This window comes from Equus asinus, chromosome 14, assembly GCF_041296235.1.
Source record: "Equus asinus isolate D_3611 breed Donkey chromosome 14, EquAss-T2T_v2, whole genome shotgun sequence".
Classification (NCBI taxonomy): domain Eukaryota; kingdom Metazoa; phylum Chordata; class Mammalia; order Perissodactyla; family Equidae; genus Equus; species Equus asinus.
This window is the reverse complement of record NC_091803.1, coordinates 10,475,820-10,493,931: the sequence shown is the minus strand read 5'-3', so window position 1 is coordinate 10,493,931 and position 18,112 is coordinate 10,475,820. Positions and strand designations below refer to the sequence as shown.

Genomic DNA, 18,112 nt, shown 5'->3' with positions numbered 1-18,112 from the left:
GAATTTCCTGCTGCTAAGGGAGGCATTCCTATCTGCCAGTGTCTCATGCTGCTCAGATCTGAACCATTCATTTAGGTAGACCATTTGTCCAAGTGCGTCATTTCCCAAAATAGCCAATGGAGGAATCCAGGGAGAACTGTCCTGAGGAGATGTGGTCATCCTCAAGGCCAAATCAGTCTAGACTAAGCTGGTTCTTAGCAAGACTGCCCAAAGGGCTTCTAGACTTTGTTTGGTAAGTGTTGTTAATGCCTTGGTAACAATGGACTGTTGACAAGGTGGGAGATAATGTCAGAAGGAAGGAAGGTACCCGCTCACATCTTTTGCTTTTAACTTAAGCTAACCCATAAAATCCATTATCAAACCCCAAGGAATGCTCCCAATTATTGTCTTGGACCCTTCATTTCGCTTTGCTTTGTTTTGTTTTTTTTTTTCAACTCTCTATTTCTGTTTTTACCTGGCACTGACTTGCTTGACTCCTCTTCTCCTCTCAGCTTCTGGCTCTGTGCTCCCCCTTTAGACTTGATGAGTAATTTTGGTTTTCCTGCTTTTCACCTTTGGCACCCCTTCAAAAATGGGTTAGGTTTATCTTCTGGCTCTTTCTACTTCTGACTGCTTGGAAGTTTGGATCATACTTAGCCAAGTTTTGATCCCAGGACCTTTCCCTGGCTTTGACCTGTCTCAGTGGCATCTGTGCTGGGCTTGACTCCTTCAGGTGAGGGCGTCGGCAAGAGGGAGGATCAAGCAAAGATCAAGCAAGGAAACAGGAAGAATACCTGGCTCAGCTTAAACTGTGCAGGGCACTGAGGCCTTGCTGGCCGTCCAGTCTCTGCCTCCTCCTTCCTCTGCTGCTTTCATTCCCTCCCGTCTCTGACTTTCAATTTTTATTAAGTTTCCACCTTCTGACTGCTCAATCCTCTTCTTTGTAAGATTGAAATGGCAGTGGGAGTGATATCCATTAGCCAAAATAAGTTCGATAGCTGGGAGAAACTGCTGAATCTCTGGTGTCTTTATAGCACTTATCAAATCCCAATTAACCATATTAGTTGGCAAACTGCTCTGGCTTCCCAGGGAGTCAGCTGGTAGGTGAGTCAATAAATATCTGTCAGATGGATGGATGCACACACACTAGTTGTGTAGCATGGCATCAGGTACTTTAAATAATACAAAGTACAAGGCTTCATCCTTGGCTGAAGAAGGACATCTTCTCACGGCCATTCACAAAAGGACTGTTTGGAAATATCACCAAGCGCTAGACCAGCTTCGCTATTTCTTCTAGAAAACAAGAAGAAATCTCTTGTTTCAAGAGATGTTTGTGTCATCTCTTAATGCACAACTGGCTTCATGTGGGCAAAAGGGAACGTGAGCAAAGCCCTGGTTAAAGCATAACATACACCCTTGGGCTAATGAACTGTCGAAGGTATTAGTGTCAGCGGATTCTCTACATAACTGCGTTGTAAACAGCAACACGCATAAACCATAAACAAGGAGAATGAAGTGAGCACCCACAGACCCACCACTCATGTCAAATCATACAATGCTGATATCACCCCAGAAGCCTCCACTCTCCTGTCTGATAATCTTTCACTTACTTTTCTTTATAATTTCATCACCTTTATAGACTCCCATAAAACATTTAGTTATATCCAGTTTGGGGATCAAAATAGATTAAAAAACAACAATTGCAGGTGCATTCAACATTGGACATAAAAAAGAAAACTGGTTTTTTAATAAGATACTTGAAGTGTACACTTTCCGTAGGTGATCAAGACATTTACTCTTTCGTCCATTTTTATGTTTGCTGACTGCCAATCACTCTACTCCTTAATACTTCAAAGGTATTTTTCCCAAAGCTGCCTTTTGTCTTACACTAATGCTTTCCCGGACTCAAGTGAATTTTGAAGGAGACTGAGCTCATCATGATGAAATGGATGTTGACATTCCATAACCATCACTGTAATTATTCCTAATTTGTACTTTGCTTCAAAAACTCTCTTCCCTTGCCCCCTAAAGTCTGTACTTTCAGAATAGCATCTACAGCTTTAATTATACCTGACAATAAACTACTCTCACCACAAAATCTTGTTAATCACGGTGTACATTACTATCTTCAAATATCCTGTTTTTTTAAAACTGCATTTATATCAGGTTCCCAAAGAGTTACAATATTAGCAATGAATGTTTTAACTGTTTCTGTAATTACTGTTTTTAATTACTACAAATCAAAGTTGTACAAACTTTGGATTGGAGGCTGGTTGAATTATCTACCAAACTGGGGTGAATGGTCTTTTAATCAACCGTATACTGAACAAATCTACAGAGTAAAAACTGAGATGGAATTTGAGTGACTTGGTGTCCATCGAGAATCAAATCTGATGCTGTAGTGTTAACAAGGGACTTCAGGTCCAGAATGATTCTGTTAATCACACGTCTTCCAAATTAGTCAGTTAATGTTGTGGGTCCTGATGAGACAGGATTTAGGAAGGCAGAGAGCGGCGGGGAATGCTCCTGGTGATAGGATCCTTAGAGCAAAGGACAGAAGACAAAAGGAGAAGGCTGTATTCGTGAGAAGTGAGCTGGACCATAAGCGCTATAATTAGAAGCTTATAATGTCACCACACTGCTTTCTGTAATGTAATATTTTTGTTGTCTGTTATTTTCCTTGATTCAGGTTTTGTATTTTTCATGATGTAATAGTGAGATCTAGTCTCATTTTTCTGTGTATTTGGATACATTGAGTAGAGTGCTCTGGCTGAGTAAAGAGTTTCACATATGGGAGGCTTGAGAAACAAGAGTGGCAAGGAAAGTTAGGTCAGATTATGAAAATTCTTAAAATGTTTATATTGGACTTAATCCTTCAGAAGTCATTTAGTGTTCTCTTTTCTTTTTTTGTAATTGAGAGCACCATGAGGAAAGGAGTGTTTTTGATGATCTATTTTATTTCTTTCTCTTTTCTTGGAGGAAGATTGGCCCTAAGCTAACATCCGTGCCCATCTTCCTCCATTTCATCCGGGGCTCGCCTGCCACAGCATGGCCTGATAAGCAGTGATAGGTCTGTGCCAGAATGGGAACCTATAAACCCCAGGCCGCCAAAGAGGAGCACACAAACTTAACCACTACACCACCGGGCTGGCCCCATTTTTGATGATTTCTAAGGGGTAAAAACTAGGCAGGGAGATTAGGTAAGATGATATAGCAAAAATTCAGGCATTAAGAAATAAGGTTAGACTAGGCTGGCGATGGCGGCCATGGATTGGAAAGGAAGGAAGGATGGATGCAGCATCATAAGGGAAAAATTTGCTTCTTTCCCTTTGTCTTTTCAGCCATTTGGGCTTAACGGTGTTCAGTGCTCCTGATTTATTTCCCTTCCCATTTATATTTTCCTTCTTCCCTCGATAATCTACTTTTGCTTTCCCATTTTTCCCTCTCTTCTCTCCTTTGCTTGCATTCTTATCACCTTCCCTGACAGGACGATGACTGAATCAGGCAGGTAGACATGAAATGGGAGATCTGAGTAGAAACTAACTATAAGATTTACTAATTAGAGCATGTTGCTGCTTAACACATTTTTTTTTAACCTTTCATCTGCAGTTAAAAAGAAGAAAAGAAAGGTGAGGAGGCAAAAAAGGAGTAGAGAGGAAAAGGGAGAGACTCATTTATCCATTCATTCAAGAAGTGCTGTGTTTCCAGAGAAAGAGAGAGTGCCAAAGAGATAGAGAAAACACCACACAATAATTTGTGTTATTGTAGTTGTATCATCTATTTCCCCTTCTAACTCAGTTGGGTAAAGTAGAGATGCCAGATGGGAGGCTAAAGACTAAGGTGAGATGGGCAGTCTCCCTCCCTCCCTTATTGCCTGCTGCTTCTCATATCAAAAGATGGAGTCTACATCCCTCCCCCTAGGCCTCAGTGACTGGCTCAACCAATAGGATGCTGTGGAGGTGACTTTCTGGGACTTCTGAGGCTAGGCTGTAAGAAGCCTGGTCTTTTGGAATATATCCTCTTGAGATGCTTTCTTTTGGAACCCAGCCACCACTTTGAGAGATGCCCAAGTCACATGAAGAGGCCACATGCAGGCCCTCCAGTTGGCAGCCCCGAATAAGATAACAGCCAGCATCCTCAGCAAACACAGAAATGAACCATCTTGACATCCAGCACAATAGAGGCAAAGAGGATTTCAGCCCAAGCTGACATCTGACTGTACTTCCTAGGAGACCCCAAGCAAGAACTGCCCAGCGAATCCCAGCCAATCCACAGAACAATAAGAGACAAGAATAAGTTACTGTTTCAAGCTACTCGACTTTGTTGTGGTTTGTTATACAGCAATAGATAGCTTTTTTCATCCTTACACGAGACACAAAGAATATCGAAAGTTTGAAGATTCATAATGCCACCCAGAATGCATGTATATTTTTTACGTATTTTTTTCCTTTTAAAGGTCACTTTCTTATTCATTAGCCTTGAAATTGGAATTTCAATTGACCTTGATCAGAAATCCTAAGAAATGCTTAAGCAAATATTTTAAGCACTATCATATTTTGAGTACTAGTTCAGGATAAAGTGGTATTGATGTGACAAGAATAATGGATGCGTAATTAGAAGATGGAGTTTAAGTCCTAGTTCTGTCATTTATTACTGTGTGGCCTACAACAAGTTATTTAACATTTCTGCTTCCTAGTTTCCAATGCTATAATGTAATCGAAGGTATTTAGTGATGCATGACAAAACACAGACATTCAGTGAATTTCCATTTCTTTCCTTCCTATGAAAGTCCTGTACTCATAAGTGCAACCATATCAGAGCCTATCATACTGCTTCCTAAAACTAAATATTTTTATTATGTATCAAAGGTTTCCCTTGATAACTATTTCATAAGCTTCCATAGTGTTGCCTTTACTAGTGTGATCTGCCTCACTTTTCCTGTGGGATAGTTTACTTAATAGATTTTGGGGACTCATCCTGTTGCTGGATTCTTACAAAGACTCTTTTGTGATAACCTTCTTTGGTTTTCAAGGACATGACCCCGTTTCTCGAGTGTGGTTCCCTACTGTAGCATAAATGTTAACAAGTTAAATGCATATCACATAAGAATTTTAATTGTTCATCATATGTTTATGTATTGAAATATAGAGTCGAATTGATATAATTGGTAACATTACCCATTTGCTTTGATTTGAGATGTCAAGTGATTGAAAAAATTTTTAATTCAGAATTGAATTACCTTGCTTATTTGAATTTATCATTTTTGCGTAATTAGGATGAACTAATATTTTTTTTTATTAATCTTATGATAGATTACAACCTTGTGAGATTTCAGTTGTACATTTTTGTTAGTCACGTTGTGGGTACACCACTTCCCCCTCTGTGCCCTCCCCCCACCCCCCCTTTTCCCTGGTAACCACCGATCAGATCTCCTTATCAATATACTAACTTCCACCTATGAGTGAAGTCATATAGAGTTAGGATGAACTAATTTAATTTGCAGTTATCCTTAAATGACTTAACTGATGTCTGCTGAGGTGCTCAAGGCCACAGGATTATGGAGTCATGCTGAACATCACTCTGTCTCTTAGGGTTGGAAGTACAAGTCCACCTTGTGAAGCCTGGAGACAGAAGTTACAAGCTTGATTTTTTCTCCATTAATGTTTTTTTTCTGTTTTGTCCCCCTCACCTCACTCTAGGCTGCATCATGTTTCCCAGAAGGACCACATATTGCATTTGGAGGTGGTCCTCCTTTTCCAACTTTGTTCTGATTTTATGTCATTTTTACTTGGTGTTGAGCTCACATCTCAGTTCTGCAAAGGAAAGCTGGTTATTTATCTGGTAACTTGTGGTTGGAATCCCCAAGAGAGTGCTCTTTATAGAGACTGAGGGTCCTTTAGCAAATATTGCTTTTTGATGATGCATTTTAATAAGCCTTTTAAAAATCTGGATACCAGACTACCGGCTAGGGTACCTGGAAGCAATAATTTTAAAATAGTGCTTTTCAAACTGTCGCTCCTGACCCACTAGTGGATTATGAAATAATTCTAGAGGGTGTGACAAGCACTTAAAAAACAATGAAACAAAATGGAATAGATAATATTAGAGTGTATTACACGTAAAAAGGTAAGAAGAGTTTCATAAAATTTTTATATTCTTTTGGTGTGTGTGCGTATATACTGATTTATGATAAAACATAATTTATAGATTTATTTTGTGAGTTGCCATCAAAAGAATTTGAAAGTCACTGCCATGGATTTAAAGTTATCTGAAACACAGTTTTGTAATATAGCAGTTTGAAATGAAGCCCCAACAATATATGTAACAAAAAAAAGTGTAGATAGGTTTTAGCTGCAAATTTTAAAGGGATTGGCAAGTTACTTTTCCTGAGAAGTCTAGCCCTGGGATGACTGGGTATTTTCCAAAGGGCCAGGAACCAGTTATCCCAATAAACGGTAGGGGCCTAAATGCTCTCTCCCTGGGAGGCTCTGAGGTAACGTTCCTCATCTCACTTGTAATGCTGCTGTTGCCCTGCTGCAGTGGCTGTTGGAAGTACTGCGTCTTCCCTAACCAGATCAGAAGGACCCAGTTTTCCCAAAGTCTTGGTCTGCCAGAAAGATGGCATTGCACTTCTCCCCGATTTGTGGGACCTGCACCCAGCTTGGAGAGCTGGGAAACTCCAGCCCTTAACTCCCCTCTTTGCTAGGGAACCACGTTTTCCTTCCCACTGGGTCCTTGGAAGATGGGAAGCAGCAGTAAGGTTACTTGTGTTTTATCCACACCATGTGAGTCTTTTTGTGTGAAGGCTGACTCATGTGGAGGAAAGTTCTATGCCTAGAATTATAAAATTAACGCTAATCAGAGTAATGTAGCATCCCACTTCCAATCTGCTAATGAGCTTTGGGGAGAGATGGCACATCTTCCTGCAGCTGATGGATGCCCCTTTTAGAGGATCTACAACATCCTCCCCAGGTCTTCACTCAGCTGGGCTAACACACTTCAGAACAAAAGAATCCTCAGGGCAGGATGGGACCCCTTGCTTTTTGGTTCTTGTCTCTTGAATCAGTCTACTCTCTCTGCCACTAAAATGGCTGCCTATTAAACTCATCAGTGGAATCTGCCATACTGTGTCACTTAAACTTTTTCCATCTGCTTATGGTTTTTACTTGTTTTTCATAGAAAGCCCTGACCTAAATCTCTACTCTTCTTTTATAATGCTTTCATTTTGACCTTACTACTGCTGAAAGTCAACCAAACTCATTCATCACTGTCCCTCCCCCCAATCTTCATGAACAGTATCCTGTTATCCAGGTTTTTAACATACACTCAAGAGATTGTCAACAAAAATGGACTAAATCTTTACATGGAACTTCTTTACCCCCACATGGGACATTTTCAAGAATAGGAGCTTTCAGATGAATTAACAATGTAGATAAATTTGTTACCAACATTAGAATCTCATTCTAAAATATTTTCTACAGCTCAAAACATGGCATAAGGCAGATTCCTATTTAAGAGAAAGGGCCTTCTTTTAAGTTGTCTTGAAGATTCTGAGACTGTCCTTAAGAGCAGTGCTATGAGAGGATATGAGGCACAATCTCAGTCACCCCAAGAGTTAATTTAAATGGAGAAAGTGAGATGGTTTCCCAAAACATTGGAATTGATTTTTCCCTGAGTCTCTCCATAGTTGTAGATTCTGATAATCACAGAATATAGAGAAGGAAGAAACTTGGTGTTCCTTCTAACTGCCTCATCTCACAAACCAAGAAATTGAGGATCAGAGACATGAGGTCATTAAAGTCATCCAGTTACCTAGTTGCTTACTTCGACTAGGGTGGTTTCAGAAAGGATGCAGAAAAGTAGAAGTATTTGAGAGCTACTTAGGGACTGTATTAATCAACACTGTAATAATCAGCTCTGTGTCCTTGGGTGCTGCAACAGCTGGGGGTCCACTGCTGCAGCTGACAAATAAAGTGTGAGGAAGAAACAAAAACTGAGGGAGTCCATAACCACTAGACCTGCCTTATAAGAAATGTCAAAAAGAGCTCTCCTGTCTGAAATGAAAAGGCAAAGGATACAAAGCTTTAAAAAAGTTAATAAATAGATAAAATCAGAAAACTGCAACTCTGTATCAGAACATGGTAGTAAACAATTATGATGCAAAGGTTAAAGGGAAAGAAAGCATTAAAAATAACATTAACCATTCCAATTTGGTAACAAATTCACAATACAGAAAGAAATAATTTTGACAACAAAAATAGCAAGGTAAGAAGAAAAGGACAGAACTTGCCTAGTCAAATGAAGCAAAAATGCTATCAGCAGAAAAAGAACTATCTCATCTGTGAGACCTTTTATACAAACCTCATGGTAACCACAAAACAAAAATTAAGGCAGAGTCACGAAACATAAAAAAAGAGGAAATTGAAAAACACACCACCAAAAACCGTCAAGCTGAAATTGTAGTGAGAAACACAAGGAAAAAGAAACAAAGGAAATATAGAGCAACCATAAAACAAAAGATAAAATGGCAATAGTAAGTCCCTATATATCCATAATCATCCTAAATGTAAATGGATTGAATGCACCAATGAAAAGACAGAGAGGCTGGACAGGTTAAGAAAAAGACCCAAAAATGTGCTGCCTCCAGGAGACCCATCTCAGCTCTAAAGAAAAACATAGGCTCAGAGTGAAGGGGTGGAAGATGATACTCCAACCAAATGACAACCAAAAGAAAGTGAGTGTAGCCATAATTCTATCAGACGAAATAGACTGCAAGCCAAAAAAGACAAGAGACAAAGATGGGAATTATATAATGATAAAGGGGATAATCCATCAAGAAGACATAACATTTATTAATATATATGCACCTAACGTAGAAGCACCAAAGTCTATAAACAACTATTAACAGATCTAAAGGGAGAAACTGACAGCAACACCATAAGAGTAGGGAACTTTAATAACCCACTTACATCAACGGATAGGTCTTCTAGAGAGAAAAATCAACAAAGAGACGTTGATCTTAAATGAAACACTAGACCAGATGAATTGAACAGATACATATATAATATTCAATCCAAAAGCAGCAGGATATACATTTTCTCTCCAGTACACATGAAACATTCTCAAAGATACACTGTTTGTTGGGAAACAAAACAACTCCCAATAAACTTAAGAAGACTGAAAAGATATCAAGCATCTTTTCCAACCACAATGGTATGAAACTAGAAATCAACCACAAGGAGAAAGCTGGCAAAGTCACAAATAGGTGGAGCCTAAACAACGTGCTATTCATTAACTATTGGAACAACAACAAAATTAAAGGAGAAATGGAAAAATATCTGGAGACAAATGAAAAGGAAAATACAGTGTACCAAAATCTATTGGATACAGCAAAAGCAGTACTAAGAGGGAAGTTCCTAGCAACACAGGCCTACCTTGAGAAACAGGAAAAATCTCAAATAAACAATCTAACAATACATCCAAAAGAATCAGAAAAGAAGAAAAATGAAGTGCCCAAACTCAGGAGAACAAAGGAACTACTAGAAATCAGAGCTGAAATAAATGACATGGAGAGTAAAAAGAAAATAGAAAAGATCAGCGAAACTAAGAGCTACTTCTTTGAAAATATAAACAAAATTGACAAACCTTTAGGTAGAATAAGACAAAAAGAGAGAAGCCTCAAATAAAATCAGAAAGAGAAGAAATCACAAGCAATATAACAGAAATACAAAGGATTACAACAGTATTCTTTATCAATGTTATAAACTACATTAACAAAATGAAGAATAAAAATCACATGATCATCTCAACAGATGCAGAGAAAGCATTTGACAAGATTCACCACATATTTATGATAATAACTCTCAATAAAATAATTATAGAAGGAAAGTACCTCAACATAATAAAGGCCATATATGACAAACCAACAGCTAACATTATACTCAATGGTGTAAACTGATAGCTATCCCTCTAAGAGCAGGAACAAGACAAGGATGCCCACGCTCACTTCTTAGTCCTAGCCAGAGCAATCAAATAAAAAAAATAAATAAAACATATTCAAACTGGAAAGGAAGAAGTAAAACTGTCACTACTTGTGGATGATGAGATTTTACATATAGAAAACGCTAAAGAATCCATCAAAAAACTAAAAACAAACGAGCAGAAATAAAAAATCAAGAATACAATCCTATTTACAATCACAACAAAAAGAATTAAGTGGGTAGGAATAAATTTAACCAATGAGGTGAAAGACCTATACACTGAAGACTATAAGACATTGTTGAAAGAAATTAAAGAAGACATAAAGAAATAGAAGGATATTCTGTGCTCATGGATTAGAAGAATTAACATAGTGAAAAAGTCCATATTACCTAAAGCAATCTACAGATTCAATGTAATCCCTATCAAAACTCCAATGACATTTTTCACAGAAATAGAAAGAATTCTAAAATTTATTGGAAACAAAAGTCCCCAAAGAGCCACAGCACTCCAGAGAAAAAAGAACAAAGCTGGAGGCATCACATTCCCTAATTTCAAAGTATACTACAAAGCTGTATTAATCAAAACAGCACGATACTGGCAGAAAAGCAGACACAGATCAATGGAACAGAATTGATAGCCAAGAAATAAACCCATACATTTAGGAACAGCCAATTTTCAACAAAGGAGCTAAGAACATACAATGGAGAAGGGAAAGTCTCTTCAATAAACACTGTTGGGAAAACGGACAGCCGCACACAAAAGAATGAAAGCAGAACATTATCTTACACCATGCACAAAAATTAACTCAAAATGGATGAAACACTTGAATGTAAGACCTGAAACCATAAAACTCCAAAGAAGAAAACGTAGGCAGTAAGCTCTTTGCTATCCTTCTTAGCAGTATCTTTTTGAATATGTCTCCTCAGGAAAGGGAAACAAAAGAAAAAATAAGCTAATGGGACTACATCAAACTAAAAAGCGTCTGTATGGCAAAGGAAACATCAATAAAATGAAAAGACAACCTAGCAACTGGAAGAAGATATCTGCAAATCATTTATCCAATAAGGGGTTGCTATCCAAAATATATGAAGAACTCAACAACAAAAGAACAAACTTAGTCAAGAAATGGTCAGAGGATTTGAACAGACATTTTCCCAAAGATATACAGATGGCCAACAGGCACATGAAAAGATGTTCAACATCACTAATAATTAGAGAAATACAAATCAAAACCACAATGAGATATCACCACATGCCCATCACAATGGCTATTATTAAAAAGACAAGAAATAAGAAGTGTTGGAGAGGGGCCAGTGCCATGGCCGAGTGGTTAAGTTCGTGTGCGCTACTCACTTCAGCAGCCCAGGGTTTTGCCCGTTTGGATCCTGGGCCTGGACACGGCACCACTCATCAAGCCATGCTGAGGTGGCATCCCACACAGCACAGCCAGAAGGACATACAACTAGAATATACAACTATGTACTGGGAGGGTTTGGGGAGAACAAGAAGGAAAATAAGATAGACAACAGATGTTAGCTCAGGTGCCAATCTTTACAAAGAAAACAGAAGTGTTGGAGAGGATGTGGAGAAAAGGGAGCCCTCATACACTGCTGGTGGGAATGTAAATTGGTGCAGCCACTGTGGAAAACACTACAGAGATTCCTCAGAAACTTAAAAATAGAATGACCAGGCATGACATCAGCTTCACGGCGGAGTGAGCTCTTCCCTTAGACTCTCCTCCCTAAGAAACAATGAAAAGGACATTCATAAACCAACAGAGGACAGGCACACAACACAAAAGACATCTGAGAGACCCATGCAGCCATATGTCTGAAGGTGGACGTGCTGGACCCCCCCAGGAGGAAGGAGGAGGAAGTAAGGGGATCTCCTCTCCCTCCCCAGCAATGACCCAGGGCACAGGACCATGCACAGCTCTGAGAAAAGAGGGGCCTGGGGGGAGACTCTGTGGGAAAGCCTTCGCTCTCCAAGTTCCCTCACATCCCATAGGAAAGCTCCACAGAGGAGGCTAAGCTATTGTGGGGTTGTCTTCATGAAGCCAGCACGCCAGGAGGACAGACAGCGAGGGCAAACAGAGAACACCCACAGGATGGCACATGCAAAAGAAGTGCCCCTCCCCCTGCTGGGCTCACAAGCTCAGCCAGTCAGCCAGAGCAAGGGACCCCGTCTAGAGTGCCCATGCGTACGTTAGCAAAGCAGCAGCTACAAGCAGGCAATCGCAGATGGGTCCTGTCAGCATAGATTCCAAAGGACAAGCACAGACACCAGGGATCACAGCAGGCTCAGAATACACAGCTCCTGAACCTCCTCCATTGGCGGCAGGTGGAATCTGCAACCAGATACTATCTATGTGAAGGCACAAACCAACCCCATCAAATAGTATGAAGAAATAGATTAATAGTCCAGACCAGAAGGAAAATGAAAAGCACCTAGAAATCAATCCTGAAGGCACACAAATTTACAATGTAAATGACAGAGAATTCAAAATAGCTAACATTAAAAAACTCAACGAGTTACAAGAAAATTCAGATAGTTCAATTAAATCAGGAATAAAATTAATAAACAGAGGGAATACTTCACAAAAGAGATTGACCCTATAAAGAGAAACCAATCAGAAATGTTGGAGATGAAAAACACAATGAGATAGAGAAAAATCTGGACACACTGAATTACAGAGCTGACGTTATGGAAGACGGAATTAGCAATCTGGAGGACCGAAATATAGAAAGGCTTCAGATGGAGGAGGAGAGAGAATTAAGACTAAAAAGAAATGAAGAAATTCTCTGAGAAATATCTGATTCAATTAGGAAATGCAACATAAAAACTATGGGTATTATAGAGGGAGAAGGGAGGGAGAAAGGAGCAGAAAGTCTGTTCAAACCTGGGAAAGGAGCTGGAATAACAAGTAAAAGACGCTAACAGAACTTCTGATTACATCCATGTAAAAAGACCTACTCCAAGGCATAGAGTAGTAAAACTGGCAAAAGTCAGTGACAAAGAAGAAATATTTTTAAAGGCAGCAAGGCAGAAGAAAATAACTTACAAAGACCATATCAAACTTTCAGGAGATTTCTCAGCAGAATCTTTACAGGCTACGAGAAGGTAGAATGAGATATTCAAAATTCTGAAAGACAAAAACCTTCAGCTGAGAATACTCTATCCAGGGAAAAATATCCTACAGATATGGTGGAGAAATAAAAACTTTCCCACATAAACAAAAGCTGAGGTAGTTCATCGCCACAAGACACCCCAAACAGGAAATGCTCAAGAAGACCTTCATACCTGAAAAAGAAAAAAAAGAGTTCACAAAGCCTTGAGCAAGGAGATAAATAGGCAGCCAAAGTCAGAAAATTGCAGCTCTCTACCAGAAGAGGTTAGCAAAAACTTAATTATGACATGAAAGATAAAGGGAAGGAAAACATCAAAAATAACTATACTCTTGTGATTTTAACCACAAAATCACAACACAAAACAGAATGTGTTATGACCAACAAATCAGAGGAAGAGGAAAGGGATGGAACTGGCTTAGACCAAGGAAATAAGAGGCTATCAGAAAATGGTATATCTCATCTACGAGATTTTTTATACAAACCTGATGGTAACCACTAAACAAATAATCAGAACAGAGACACAAATGATACCAAAAAAAGAAAACTGAGGGGCTGTCCCAGTGGCATAATGGTTAAGTTCGCATGCTCTGCTTCAGCCACCCAGGGTTTGCAGCTTCAGGTCCCAGGCACAGACCTATGCATCTCTCATCAAGCCCTGCTGTGCTGGCATCCCACATACAAAAAACAGAGGAAGATTGTTGCTGAGCTAACATCTGTGGCAATCTTCCTCAAGCTAAAAGAGAGGAAGATTGCTTACAGATGTTAGCTCAGGGCCAGTCTTCCTCACACACAAAAGAGAGAAAACTGAGAAAACCATCATAGAGAACTACCAAACTGAACTGGCAGTCCAAAATACACAAGACGAGAAACAAGGGAAATACAGAGCTGGAAAACAAGTGATAAAATGGCAGCATTAAGCCCTTATATATAAATAATCACTCTAAATGTAAATGGATTGAATTCTCCAATCAAAAGACAGAGTGGTGGGATGGATTGAAAAACAAGACTCATCAATATGCTGACTCCAGGAAACACTCTTAGCTCTAAAGACAAACACAGGCTCAGAGTGAAGGGATGGAAGATGATACTCTGAGCTAATGGCAAACAAAAGAAAGCAGTTATTGCAATACTTATATCAGACACAGTAGACCTCAAGATAAAAAAGGCAACGAGAGACAAAGAGGGGCAGTATATAATGGTAAAAGGGACACTCCAACAAGAAGACATAACACTTATAAATATACGTGTACCCAACAAAGGAGTACCAAAGTACATAAAGCAACTATTAACAGACCTAAAAAGAGATATTAACAACAACACAATAATAGCAGGGGGCCCCAATAGTCTACTTACATCGATGGATAGATCATCCAGACATAAAGTTAACAAGGAAATAGTGGAATTAAATGAAAAACTAGACAAGATGGACTTAATAGATATATATGGAACATTCTGTCCAAAAATAGCAGAATACACATTCTTCTCAAGTGCACATGGAGCATTCAAAGGACAGACCATATGTTTCGAAACAAGATAGGCCTCAATAAATTTAAGAAGATTGAAATCACATCAAGCATCTTTTCTGACCAAAATGCTATGAGACTAGAAATCAGCTACAGGAAAAAAGCTGGGAAAGTGACAAATATGTGGACACTAAACAACATGCTACTGAACAACCAATGGATCATTCAAGAAATTAAAAGAGAAATCAAAAAATATCTGGAGACAAATGAAAATGAAAATACACCACACCAACTCATATGGGATGCAGAAAAAAGTGGTCCTATGAGGGAAATTCATAGCAATATAGGCCCAGCTTAAAAAACAAGAAAGATCTCAAATAAGCAATCTTAAAATACAGTTAGAAAATGAAGAACCAACAAAGCCCAAAGTCAGCCGAAGGAGGGAAATAATAAAAATCAGAGCAGAAATAAATGAAATTGAAACCAAAAAAGAAAAAAGAACAGTAGAAAAGATCAGTGAAACAAAGAGCTGGTTCTTTGAGAAGATATGCAAAATTGACAAACCCTTAGCCTGACTCTCTAAGAAAACAAGAGAGAAGGCTCAAATAAATAAAATTAGAAATGAAAGAGGAGAAATTACAACAGATACCACAGAAATATAAAGGATTATAAGTGAATACTATGAAAAACTATATAGCAACAAACTGTACAATCTAGAAGAAACAGATAAATTCTAAGACTCATACAACTTCCCAAAAGTGAATCAAGAAGAAACAGAAAATGTGAATAGCCCAATCACAAGTAAAGAGATTGAAACAGGTAGCTTAGTGGGAAACTACTTACCCTGACAAGGTTACCCACTCAAAGCTAACAGCCAACATCACAATTAATAGTAAAACACGGTGTATTTTTCCTCAAGACTGACTTGATTTCTACTATTTCTACTTCTCCTTTTCCTTTAATGCATGGATCCTGCTAAACCTTATAAATCCATTACAATATAAAGTGGGGAATGAATAAAGAGCTCACCTGAGGGATGTTCACTTTCTGTGGCTCCTGGGCGAGTACAGAGGACTTTGGTTCAGCTGAGGGGACAGAAAGAAGACAGGAGTCCTGAGATTTAGCTGTCTTACAGCTCTTAGATTCACCTCCTCAAATCTCAGCACCCCAGTTGGGGATCATCCTCCCCATAGGCACAGGGCCCTCTGGGCTTTGAAAAGGCACAAGAAAGATCATGGACAGGCAGCAACACCTGTCTTTGTGTGATTCTGAAATGACCACGGAGCTGAAATCTGCAGTTTTTTACTGAGTGAACATAAACTTTACTCGATTGATTTAACAATAACGCATGCGTCCTTCTGAATAACAGAAAGAAATAAAAACAACCGATCCGTTGAATTAAAGTACGCCAAACGACAAGACACTATTCCTTCATTAAAGTTAACTTAGCAGAAAAATACTCAGTATGCATCATTTATCTATTTTTCTCAGTAATATTATTTAACCCCTGGTATACACAATCCACGGAAAGCCTAGTAAAAGAGATGGGAGGATTTAAGGCAGGAATTTTTAATTGTTCATTTCAGCTGGGAAGTATTTCTCAAAAGGCCCCTTTGATAGATGCTTTTGGTAACTTACCTGTGAGAGAGTGAACTGTCACAAACTGCGTTTCCCTGGACAAGTCACTGAAATTTTCAGGCCCAATGTCTTTAAATCTTTCAAAAGAGTTAGAAGTAGGTGACCTTGGAAAACTCTTCACAGATCATCATTCTTGGATCCTGTGACATCAGGATAACGTCACTAATGTCACATGTGGTGGTGGACATGTGTGACAGCAGCGCATCTGTAAATAGCGGGGGCCATTTAAGGGGACTGGAGACAGAACTTCCTCCCTCTGCCTGGTTGTCCCTTACCCCCAGACCTTGCCCTCACGGCTCTCCAACAAAGCAGCCTTTCCTGAGCAGACTGCCCCTGGGCCACCCCAGCTCACCTGTACTTCCCAGGGACGGCCCAAATGCCCCACTGTCACACAGTGTGGTGGCTCCTGAAGGTGGCATCATCATCAAGTCTGGTTCATTCTGGGCAGGAGGACCAAGACCTGCTTCTGATCTTGCAAATCTAGCATCTGCTCCTTTCTGGGCTCTGGTCTCTGCTCTGAAGCTCTGGAGAGAGGTCTAAGGTCAGAGGGGCGCTCTCTTCCAGGTACGACTCCCTCACAGAGGCCCCCTGCTTCCTGCCTCACAAGGGCTGGTTTGTTTCAAGGCAACTGGGACATGGATCTGAGAAATAAATTCATCTTAGGGGCAAAAAGCCTGACTCTTGGAATTCATTATAACATTAGACTTCAAGGACAGAAAGCCTGACAATGCAGAGGGGGCCAGGCACCTCTGTCTGACCCAAGGGACCTGAAGAGACACTAGAAATCCCAGGATACATGTGACACACGGTGGGATTCCATCCACATCCTTTCCTTTACATCCCTGGGGATGCAGGGACAGACCATGTTCCTAAGTGCTGTGAAGGCTGTAATGCCAGTCTTGGGCAGGTGTGACATCAGACAAAGCCTGAGACTGAAGCGAAGCACACCTGCCCTCGAATCCAAATTCCCTGGCTGGGAGCTCCTGACTCGAGCACATCGGGCCACCGACCCGAGCCTCGGTTTCTGGTGAAGTGGTTGTCAGGGTCCATTAAACTATCCAGTAAAAAAACAAAGCGTCCTCTAACTATAACAGCAGTTGTCACTTACTTAAGGCTTCCTACCTGGCACTTGTCTAAAATAGTGATCTATGTTTCCAAACGTCGCCGTGAAACAATCATTATTAATATTTATAGATGAGAACCCTGACTCTCGCCCAGGTTCCTTCTGTCGCCCCTGCTTACAGGTGACAGAGCTGGCACTGACCGGGCCTGTAGTGCTCCAGAGCTCGGCTCCACCGCAGACCCACGGTCACCGTCCGCCTGATAAACGCACTCCTCCCTCCCACACCCACCGCCGCCGACACGGGCTTCTCTCCGGGCGGGCTGCAGGCAGGCTGGTCACACGATCCTCGGGCATCCCGGACCGCCCCGAACACCTGCGCCCCCCGGCAGCCCGAGGGCCGGGGTCTCCCCCATCGGCCTTACCCGCTCTGACGGCCCGCCCGGGTTTATACACCGCCGCGGGGGGCGACGAGGTCCCAGACACTTCCTGCTCCCATCCCCAAGCACAGGCACACCCTTCCCAGCTAGTCCCTCGCCCTCGGTGCGCACCCTGCATTTTCCGAGCACACCCCAAAGTTCCCCAACGGTTCTCCGGAGTCCTGAGAAGACAAACGAGGAGGCTACGGCTGCACATGCGCAGAAGGAGCGTGGCGTGCCCTTCCCAGAGTCCAGGCGGTGAACCTCACCTATTTAAAACTACATTTCCCATAGGCCTCTGCGTCTACATTTCAAGTCACTCTTGGCCTTTCCGCGAAAGCGGGATCACGATGTTCTTAAACCTTTTCTGCCCAGGGTCCTCTGAGCCCAAAGAGGTTAAGGGTTAAGCCTGAACTCTGCTGTCAAATGCAAAGGGTAGTCCGC

At 40.6% G+C, this 18,112-nt stretch overlaps 1 long non-coding RNA gene across 2 annotated transcripts in view; it reads right to left on the bottom strand.

The window, feature by feature from the left end:
- LOC139040149 (uncharacterized) overlaps positions 1–17,901 on the bottom strand; it is a 62,940-nt gene extending 45,039 nt beyond the window's left edge. Inside the window, exons 1-5 of one of the 2 annotated variants that reach the window (XR_011494109.1) lie at positions 17,675–17,901; positions 16,542–16,713; positions 16,190–16,394; positions 15,581–15,636; positions 5,503–5,600 (exon numbers count right to left, since the gene is read on the bottom strand). This is a non-coding gene — a long non-coding RNA (uncharacterized lncRNA). The remainder of the gene's footprint in view (positions 1–5,502; positions 5,601–15,580; positions 15,637–16,189; positions 16,395–16,541; positions 16,714–17,674) is intronic. The other variant, XR_011494108.1, reaches the window with a different exon arrangement.
- Between the last annotated feature and the right edge of the window lie 211 nt (positions 17,902–18,112).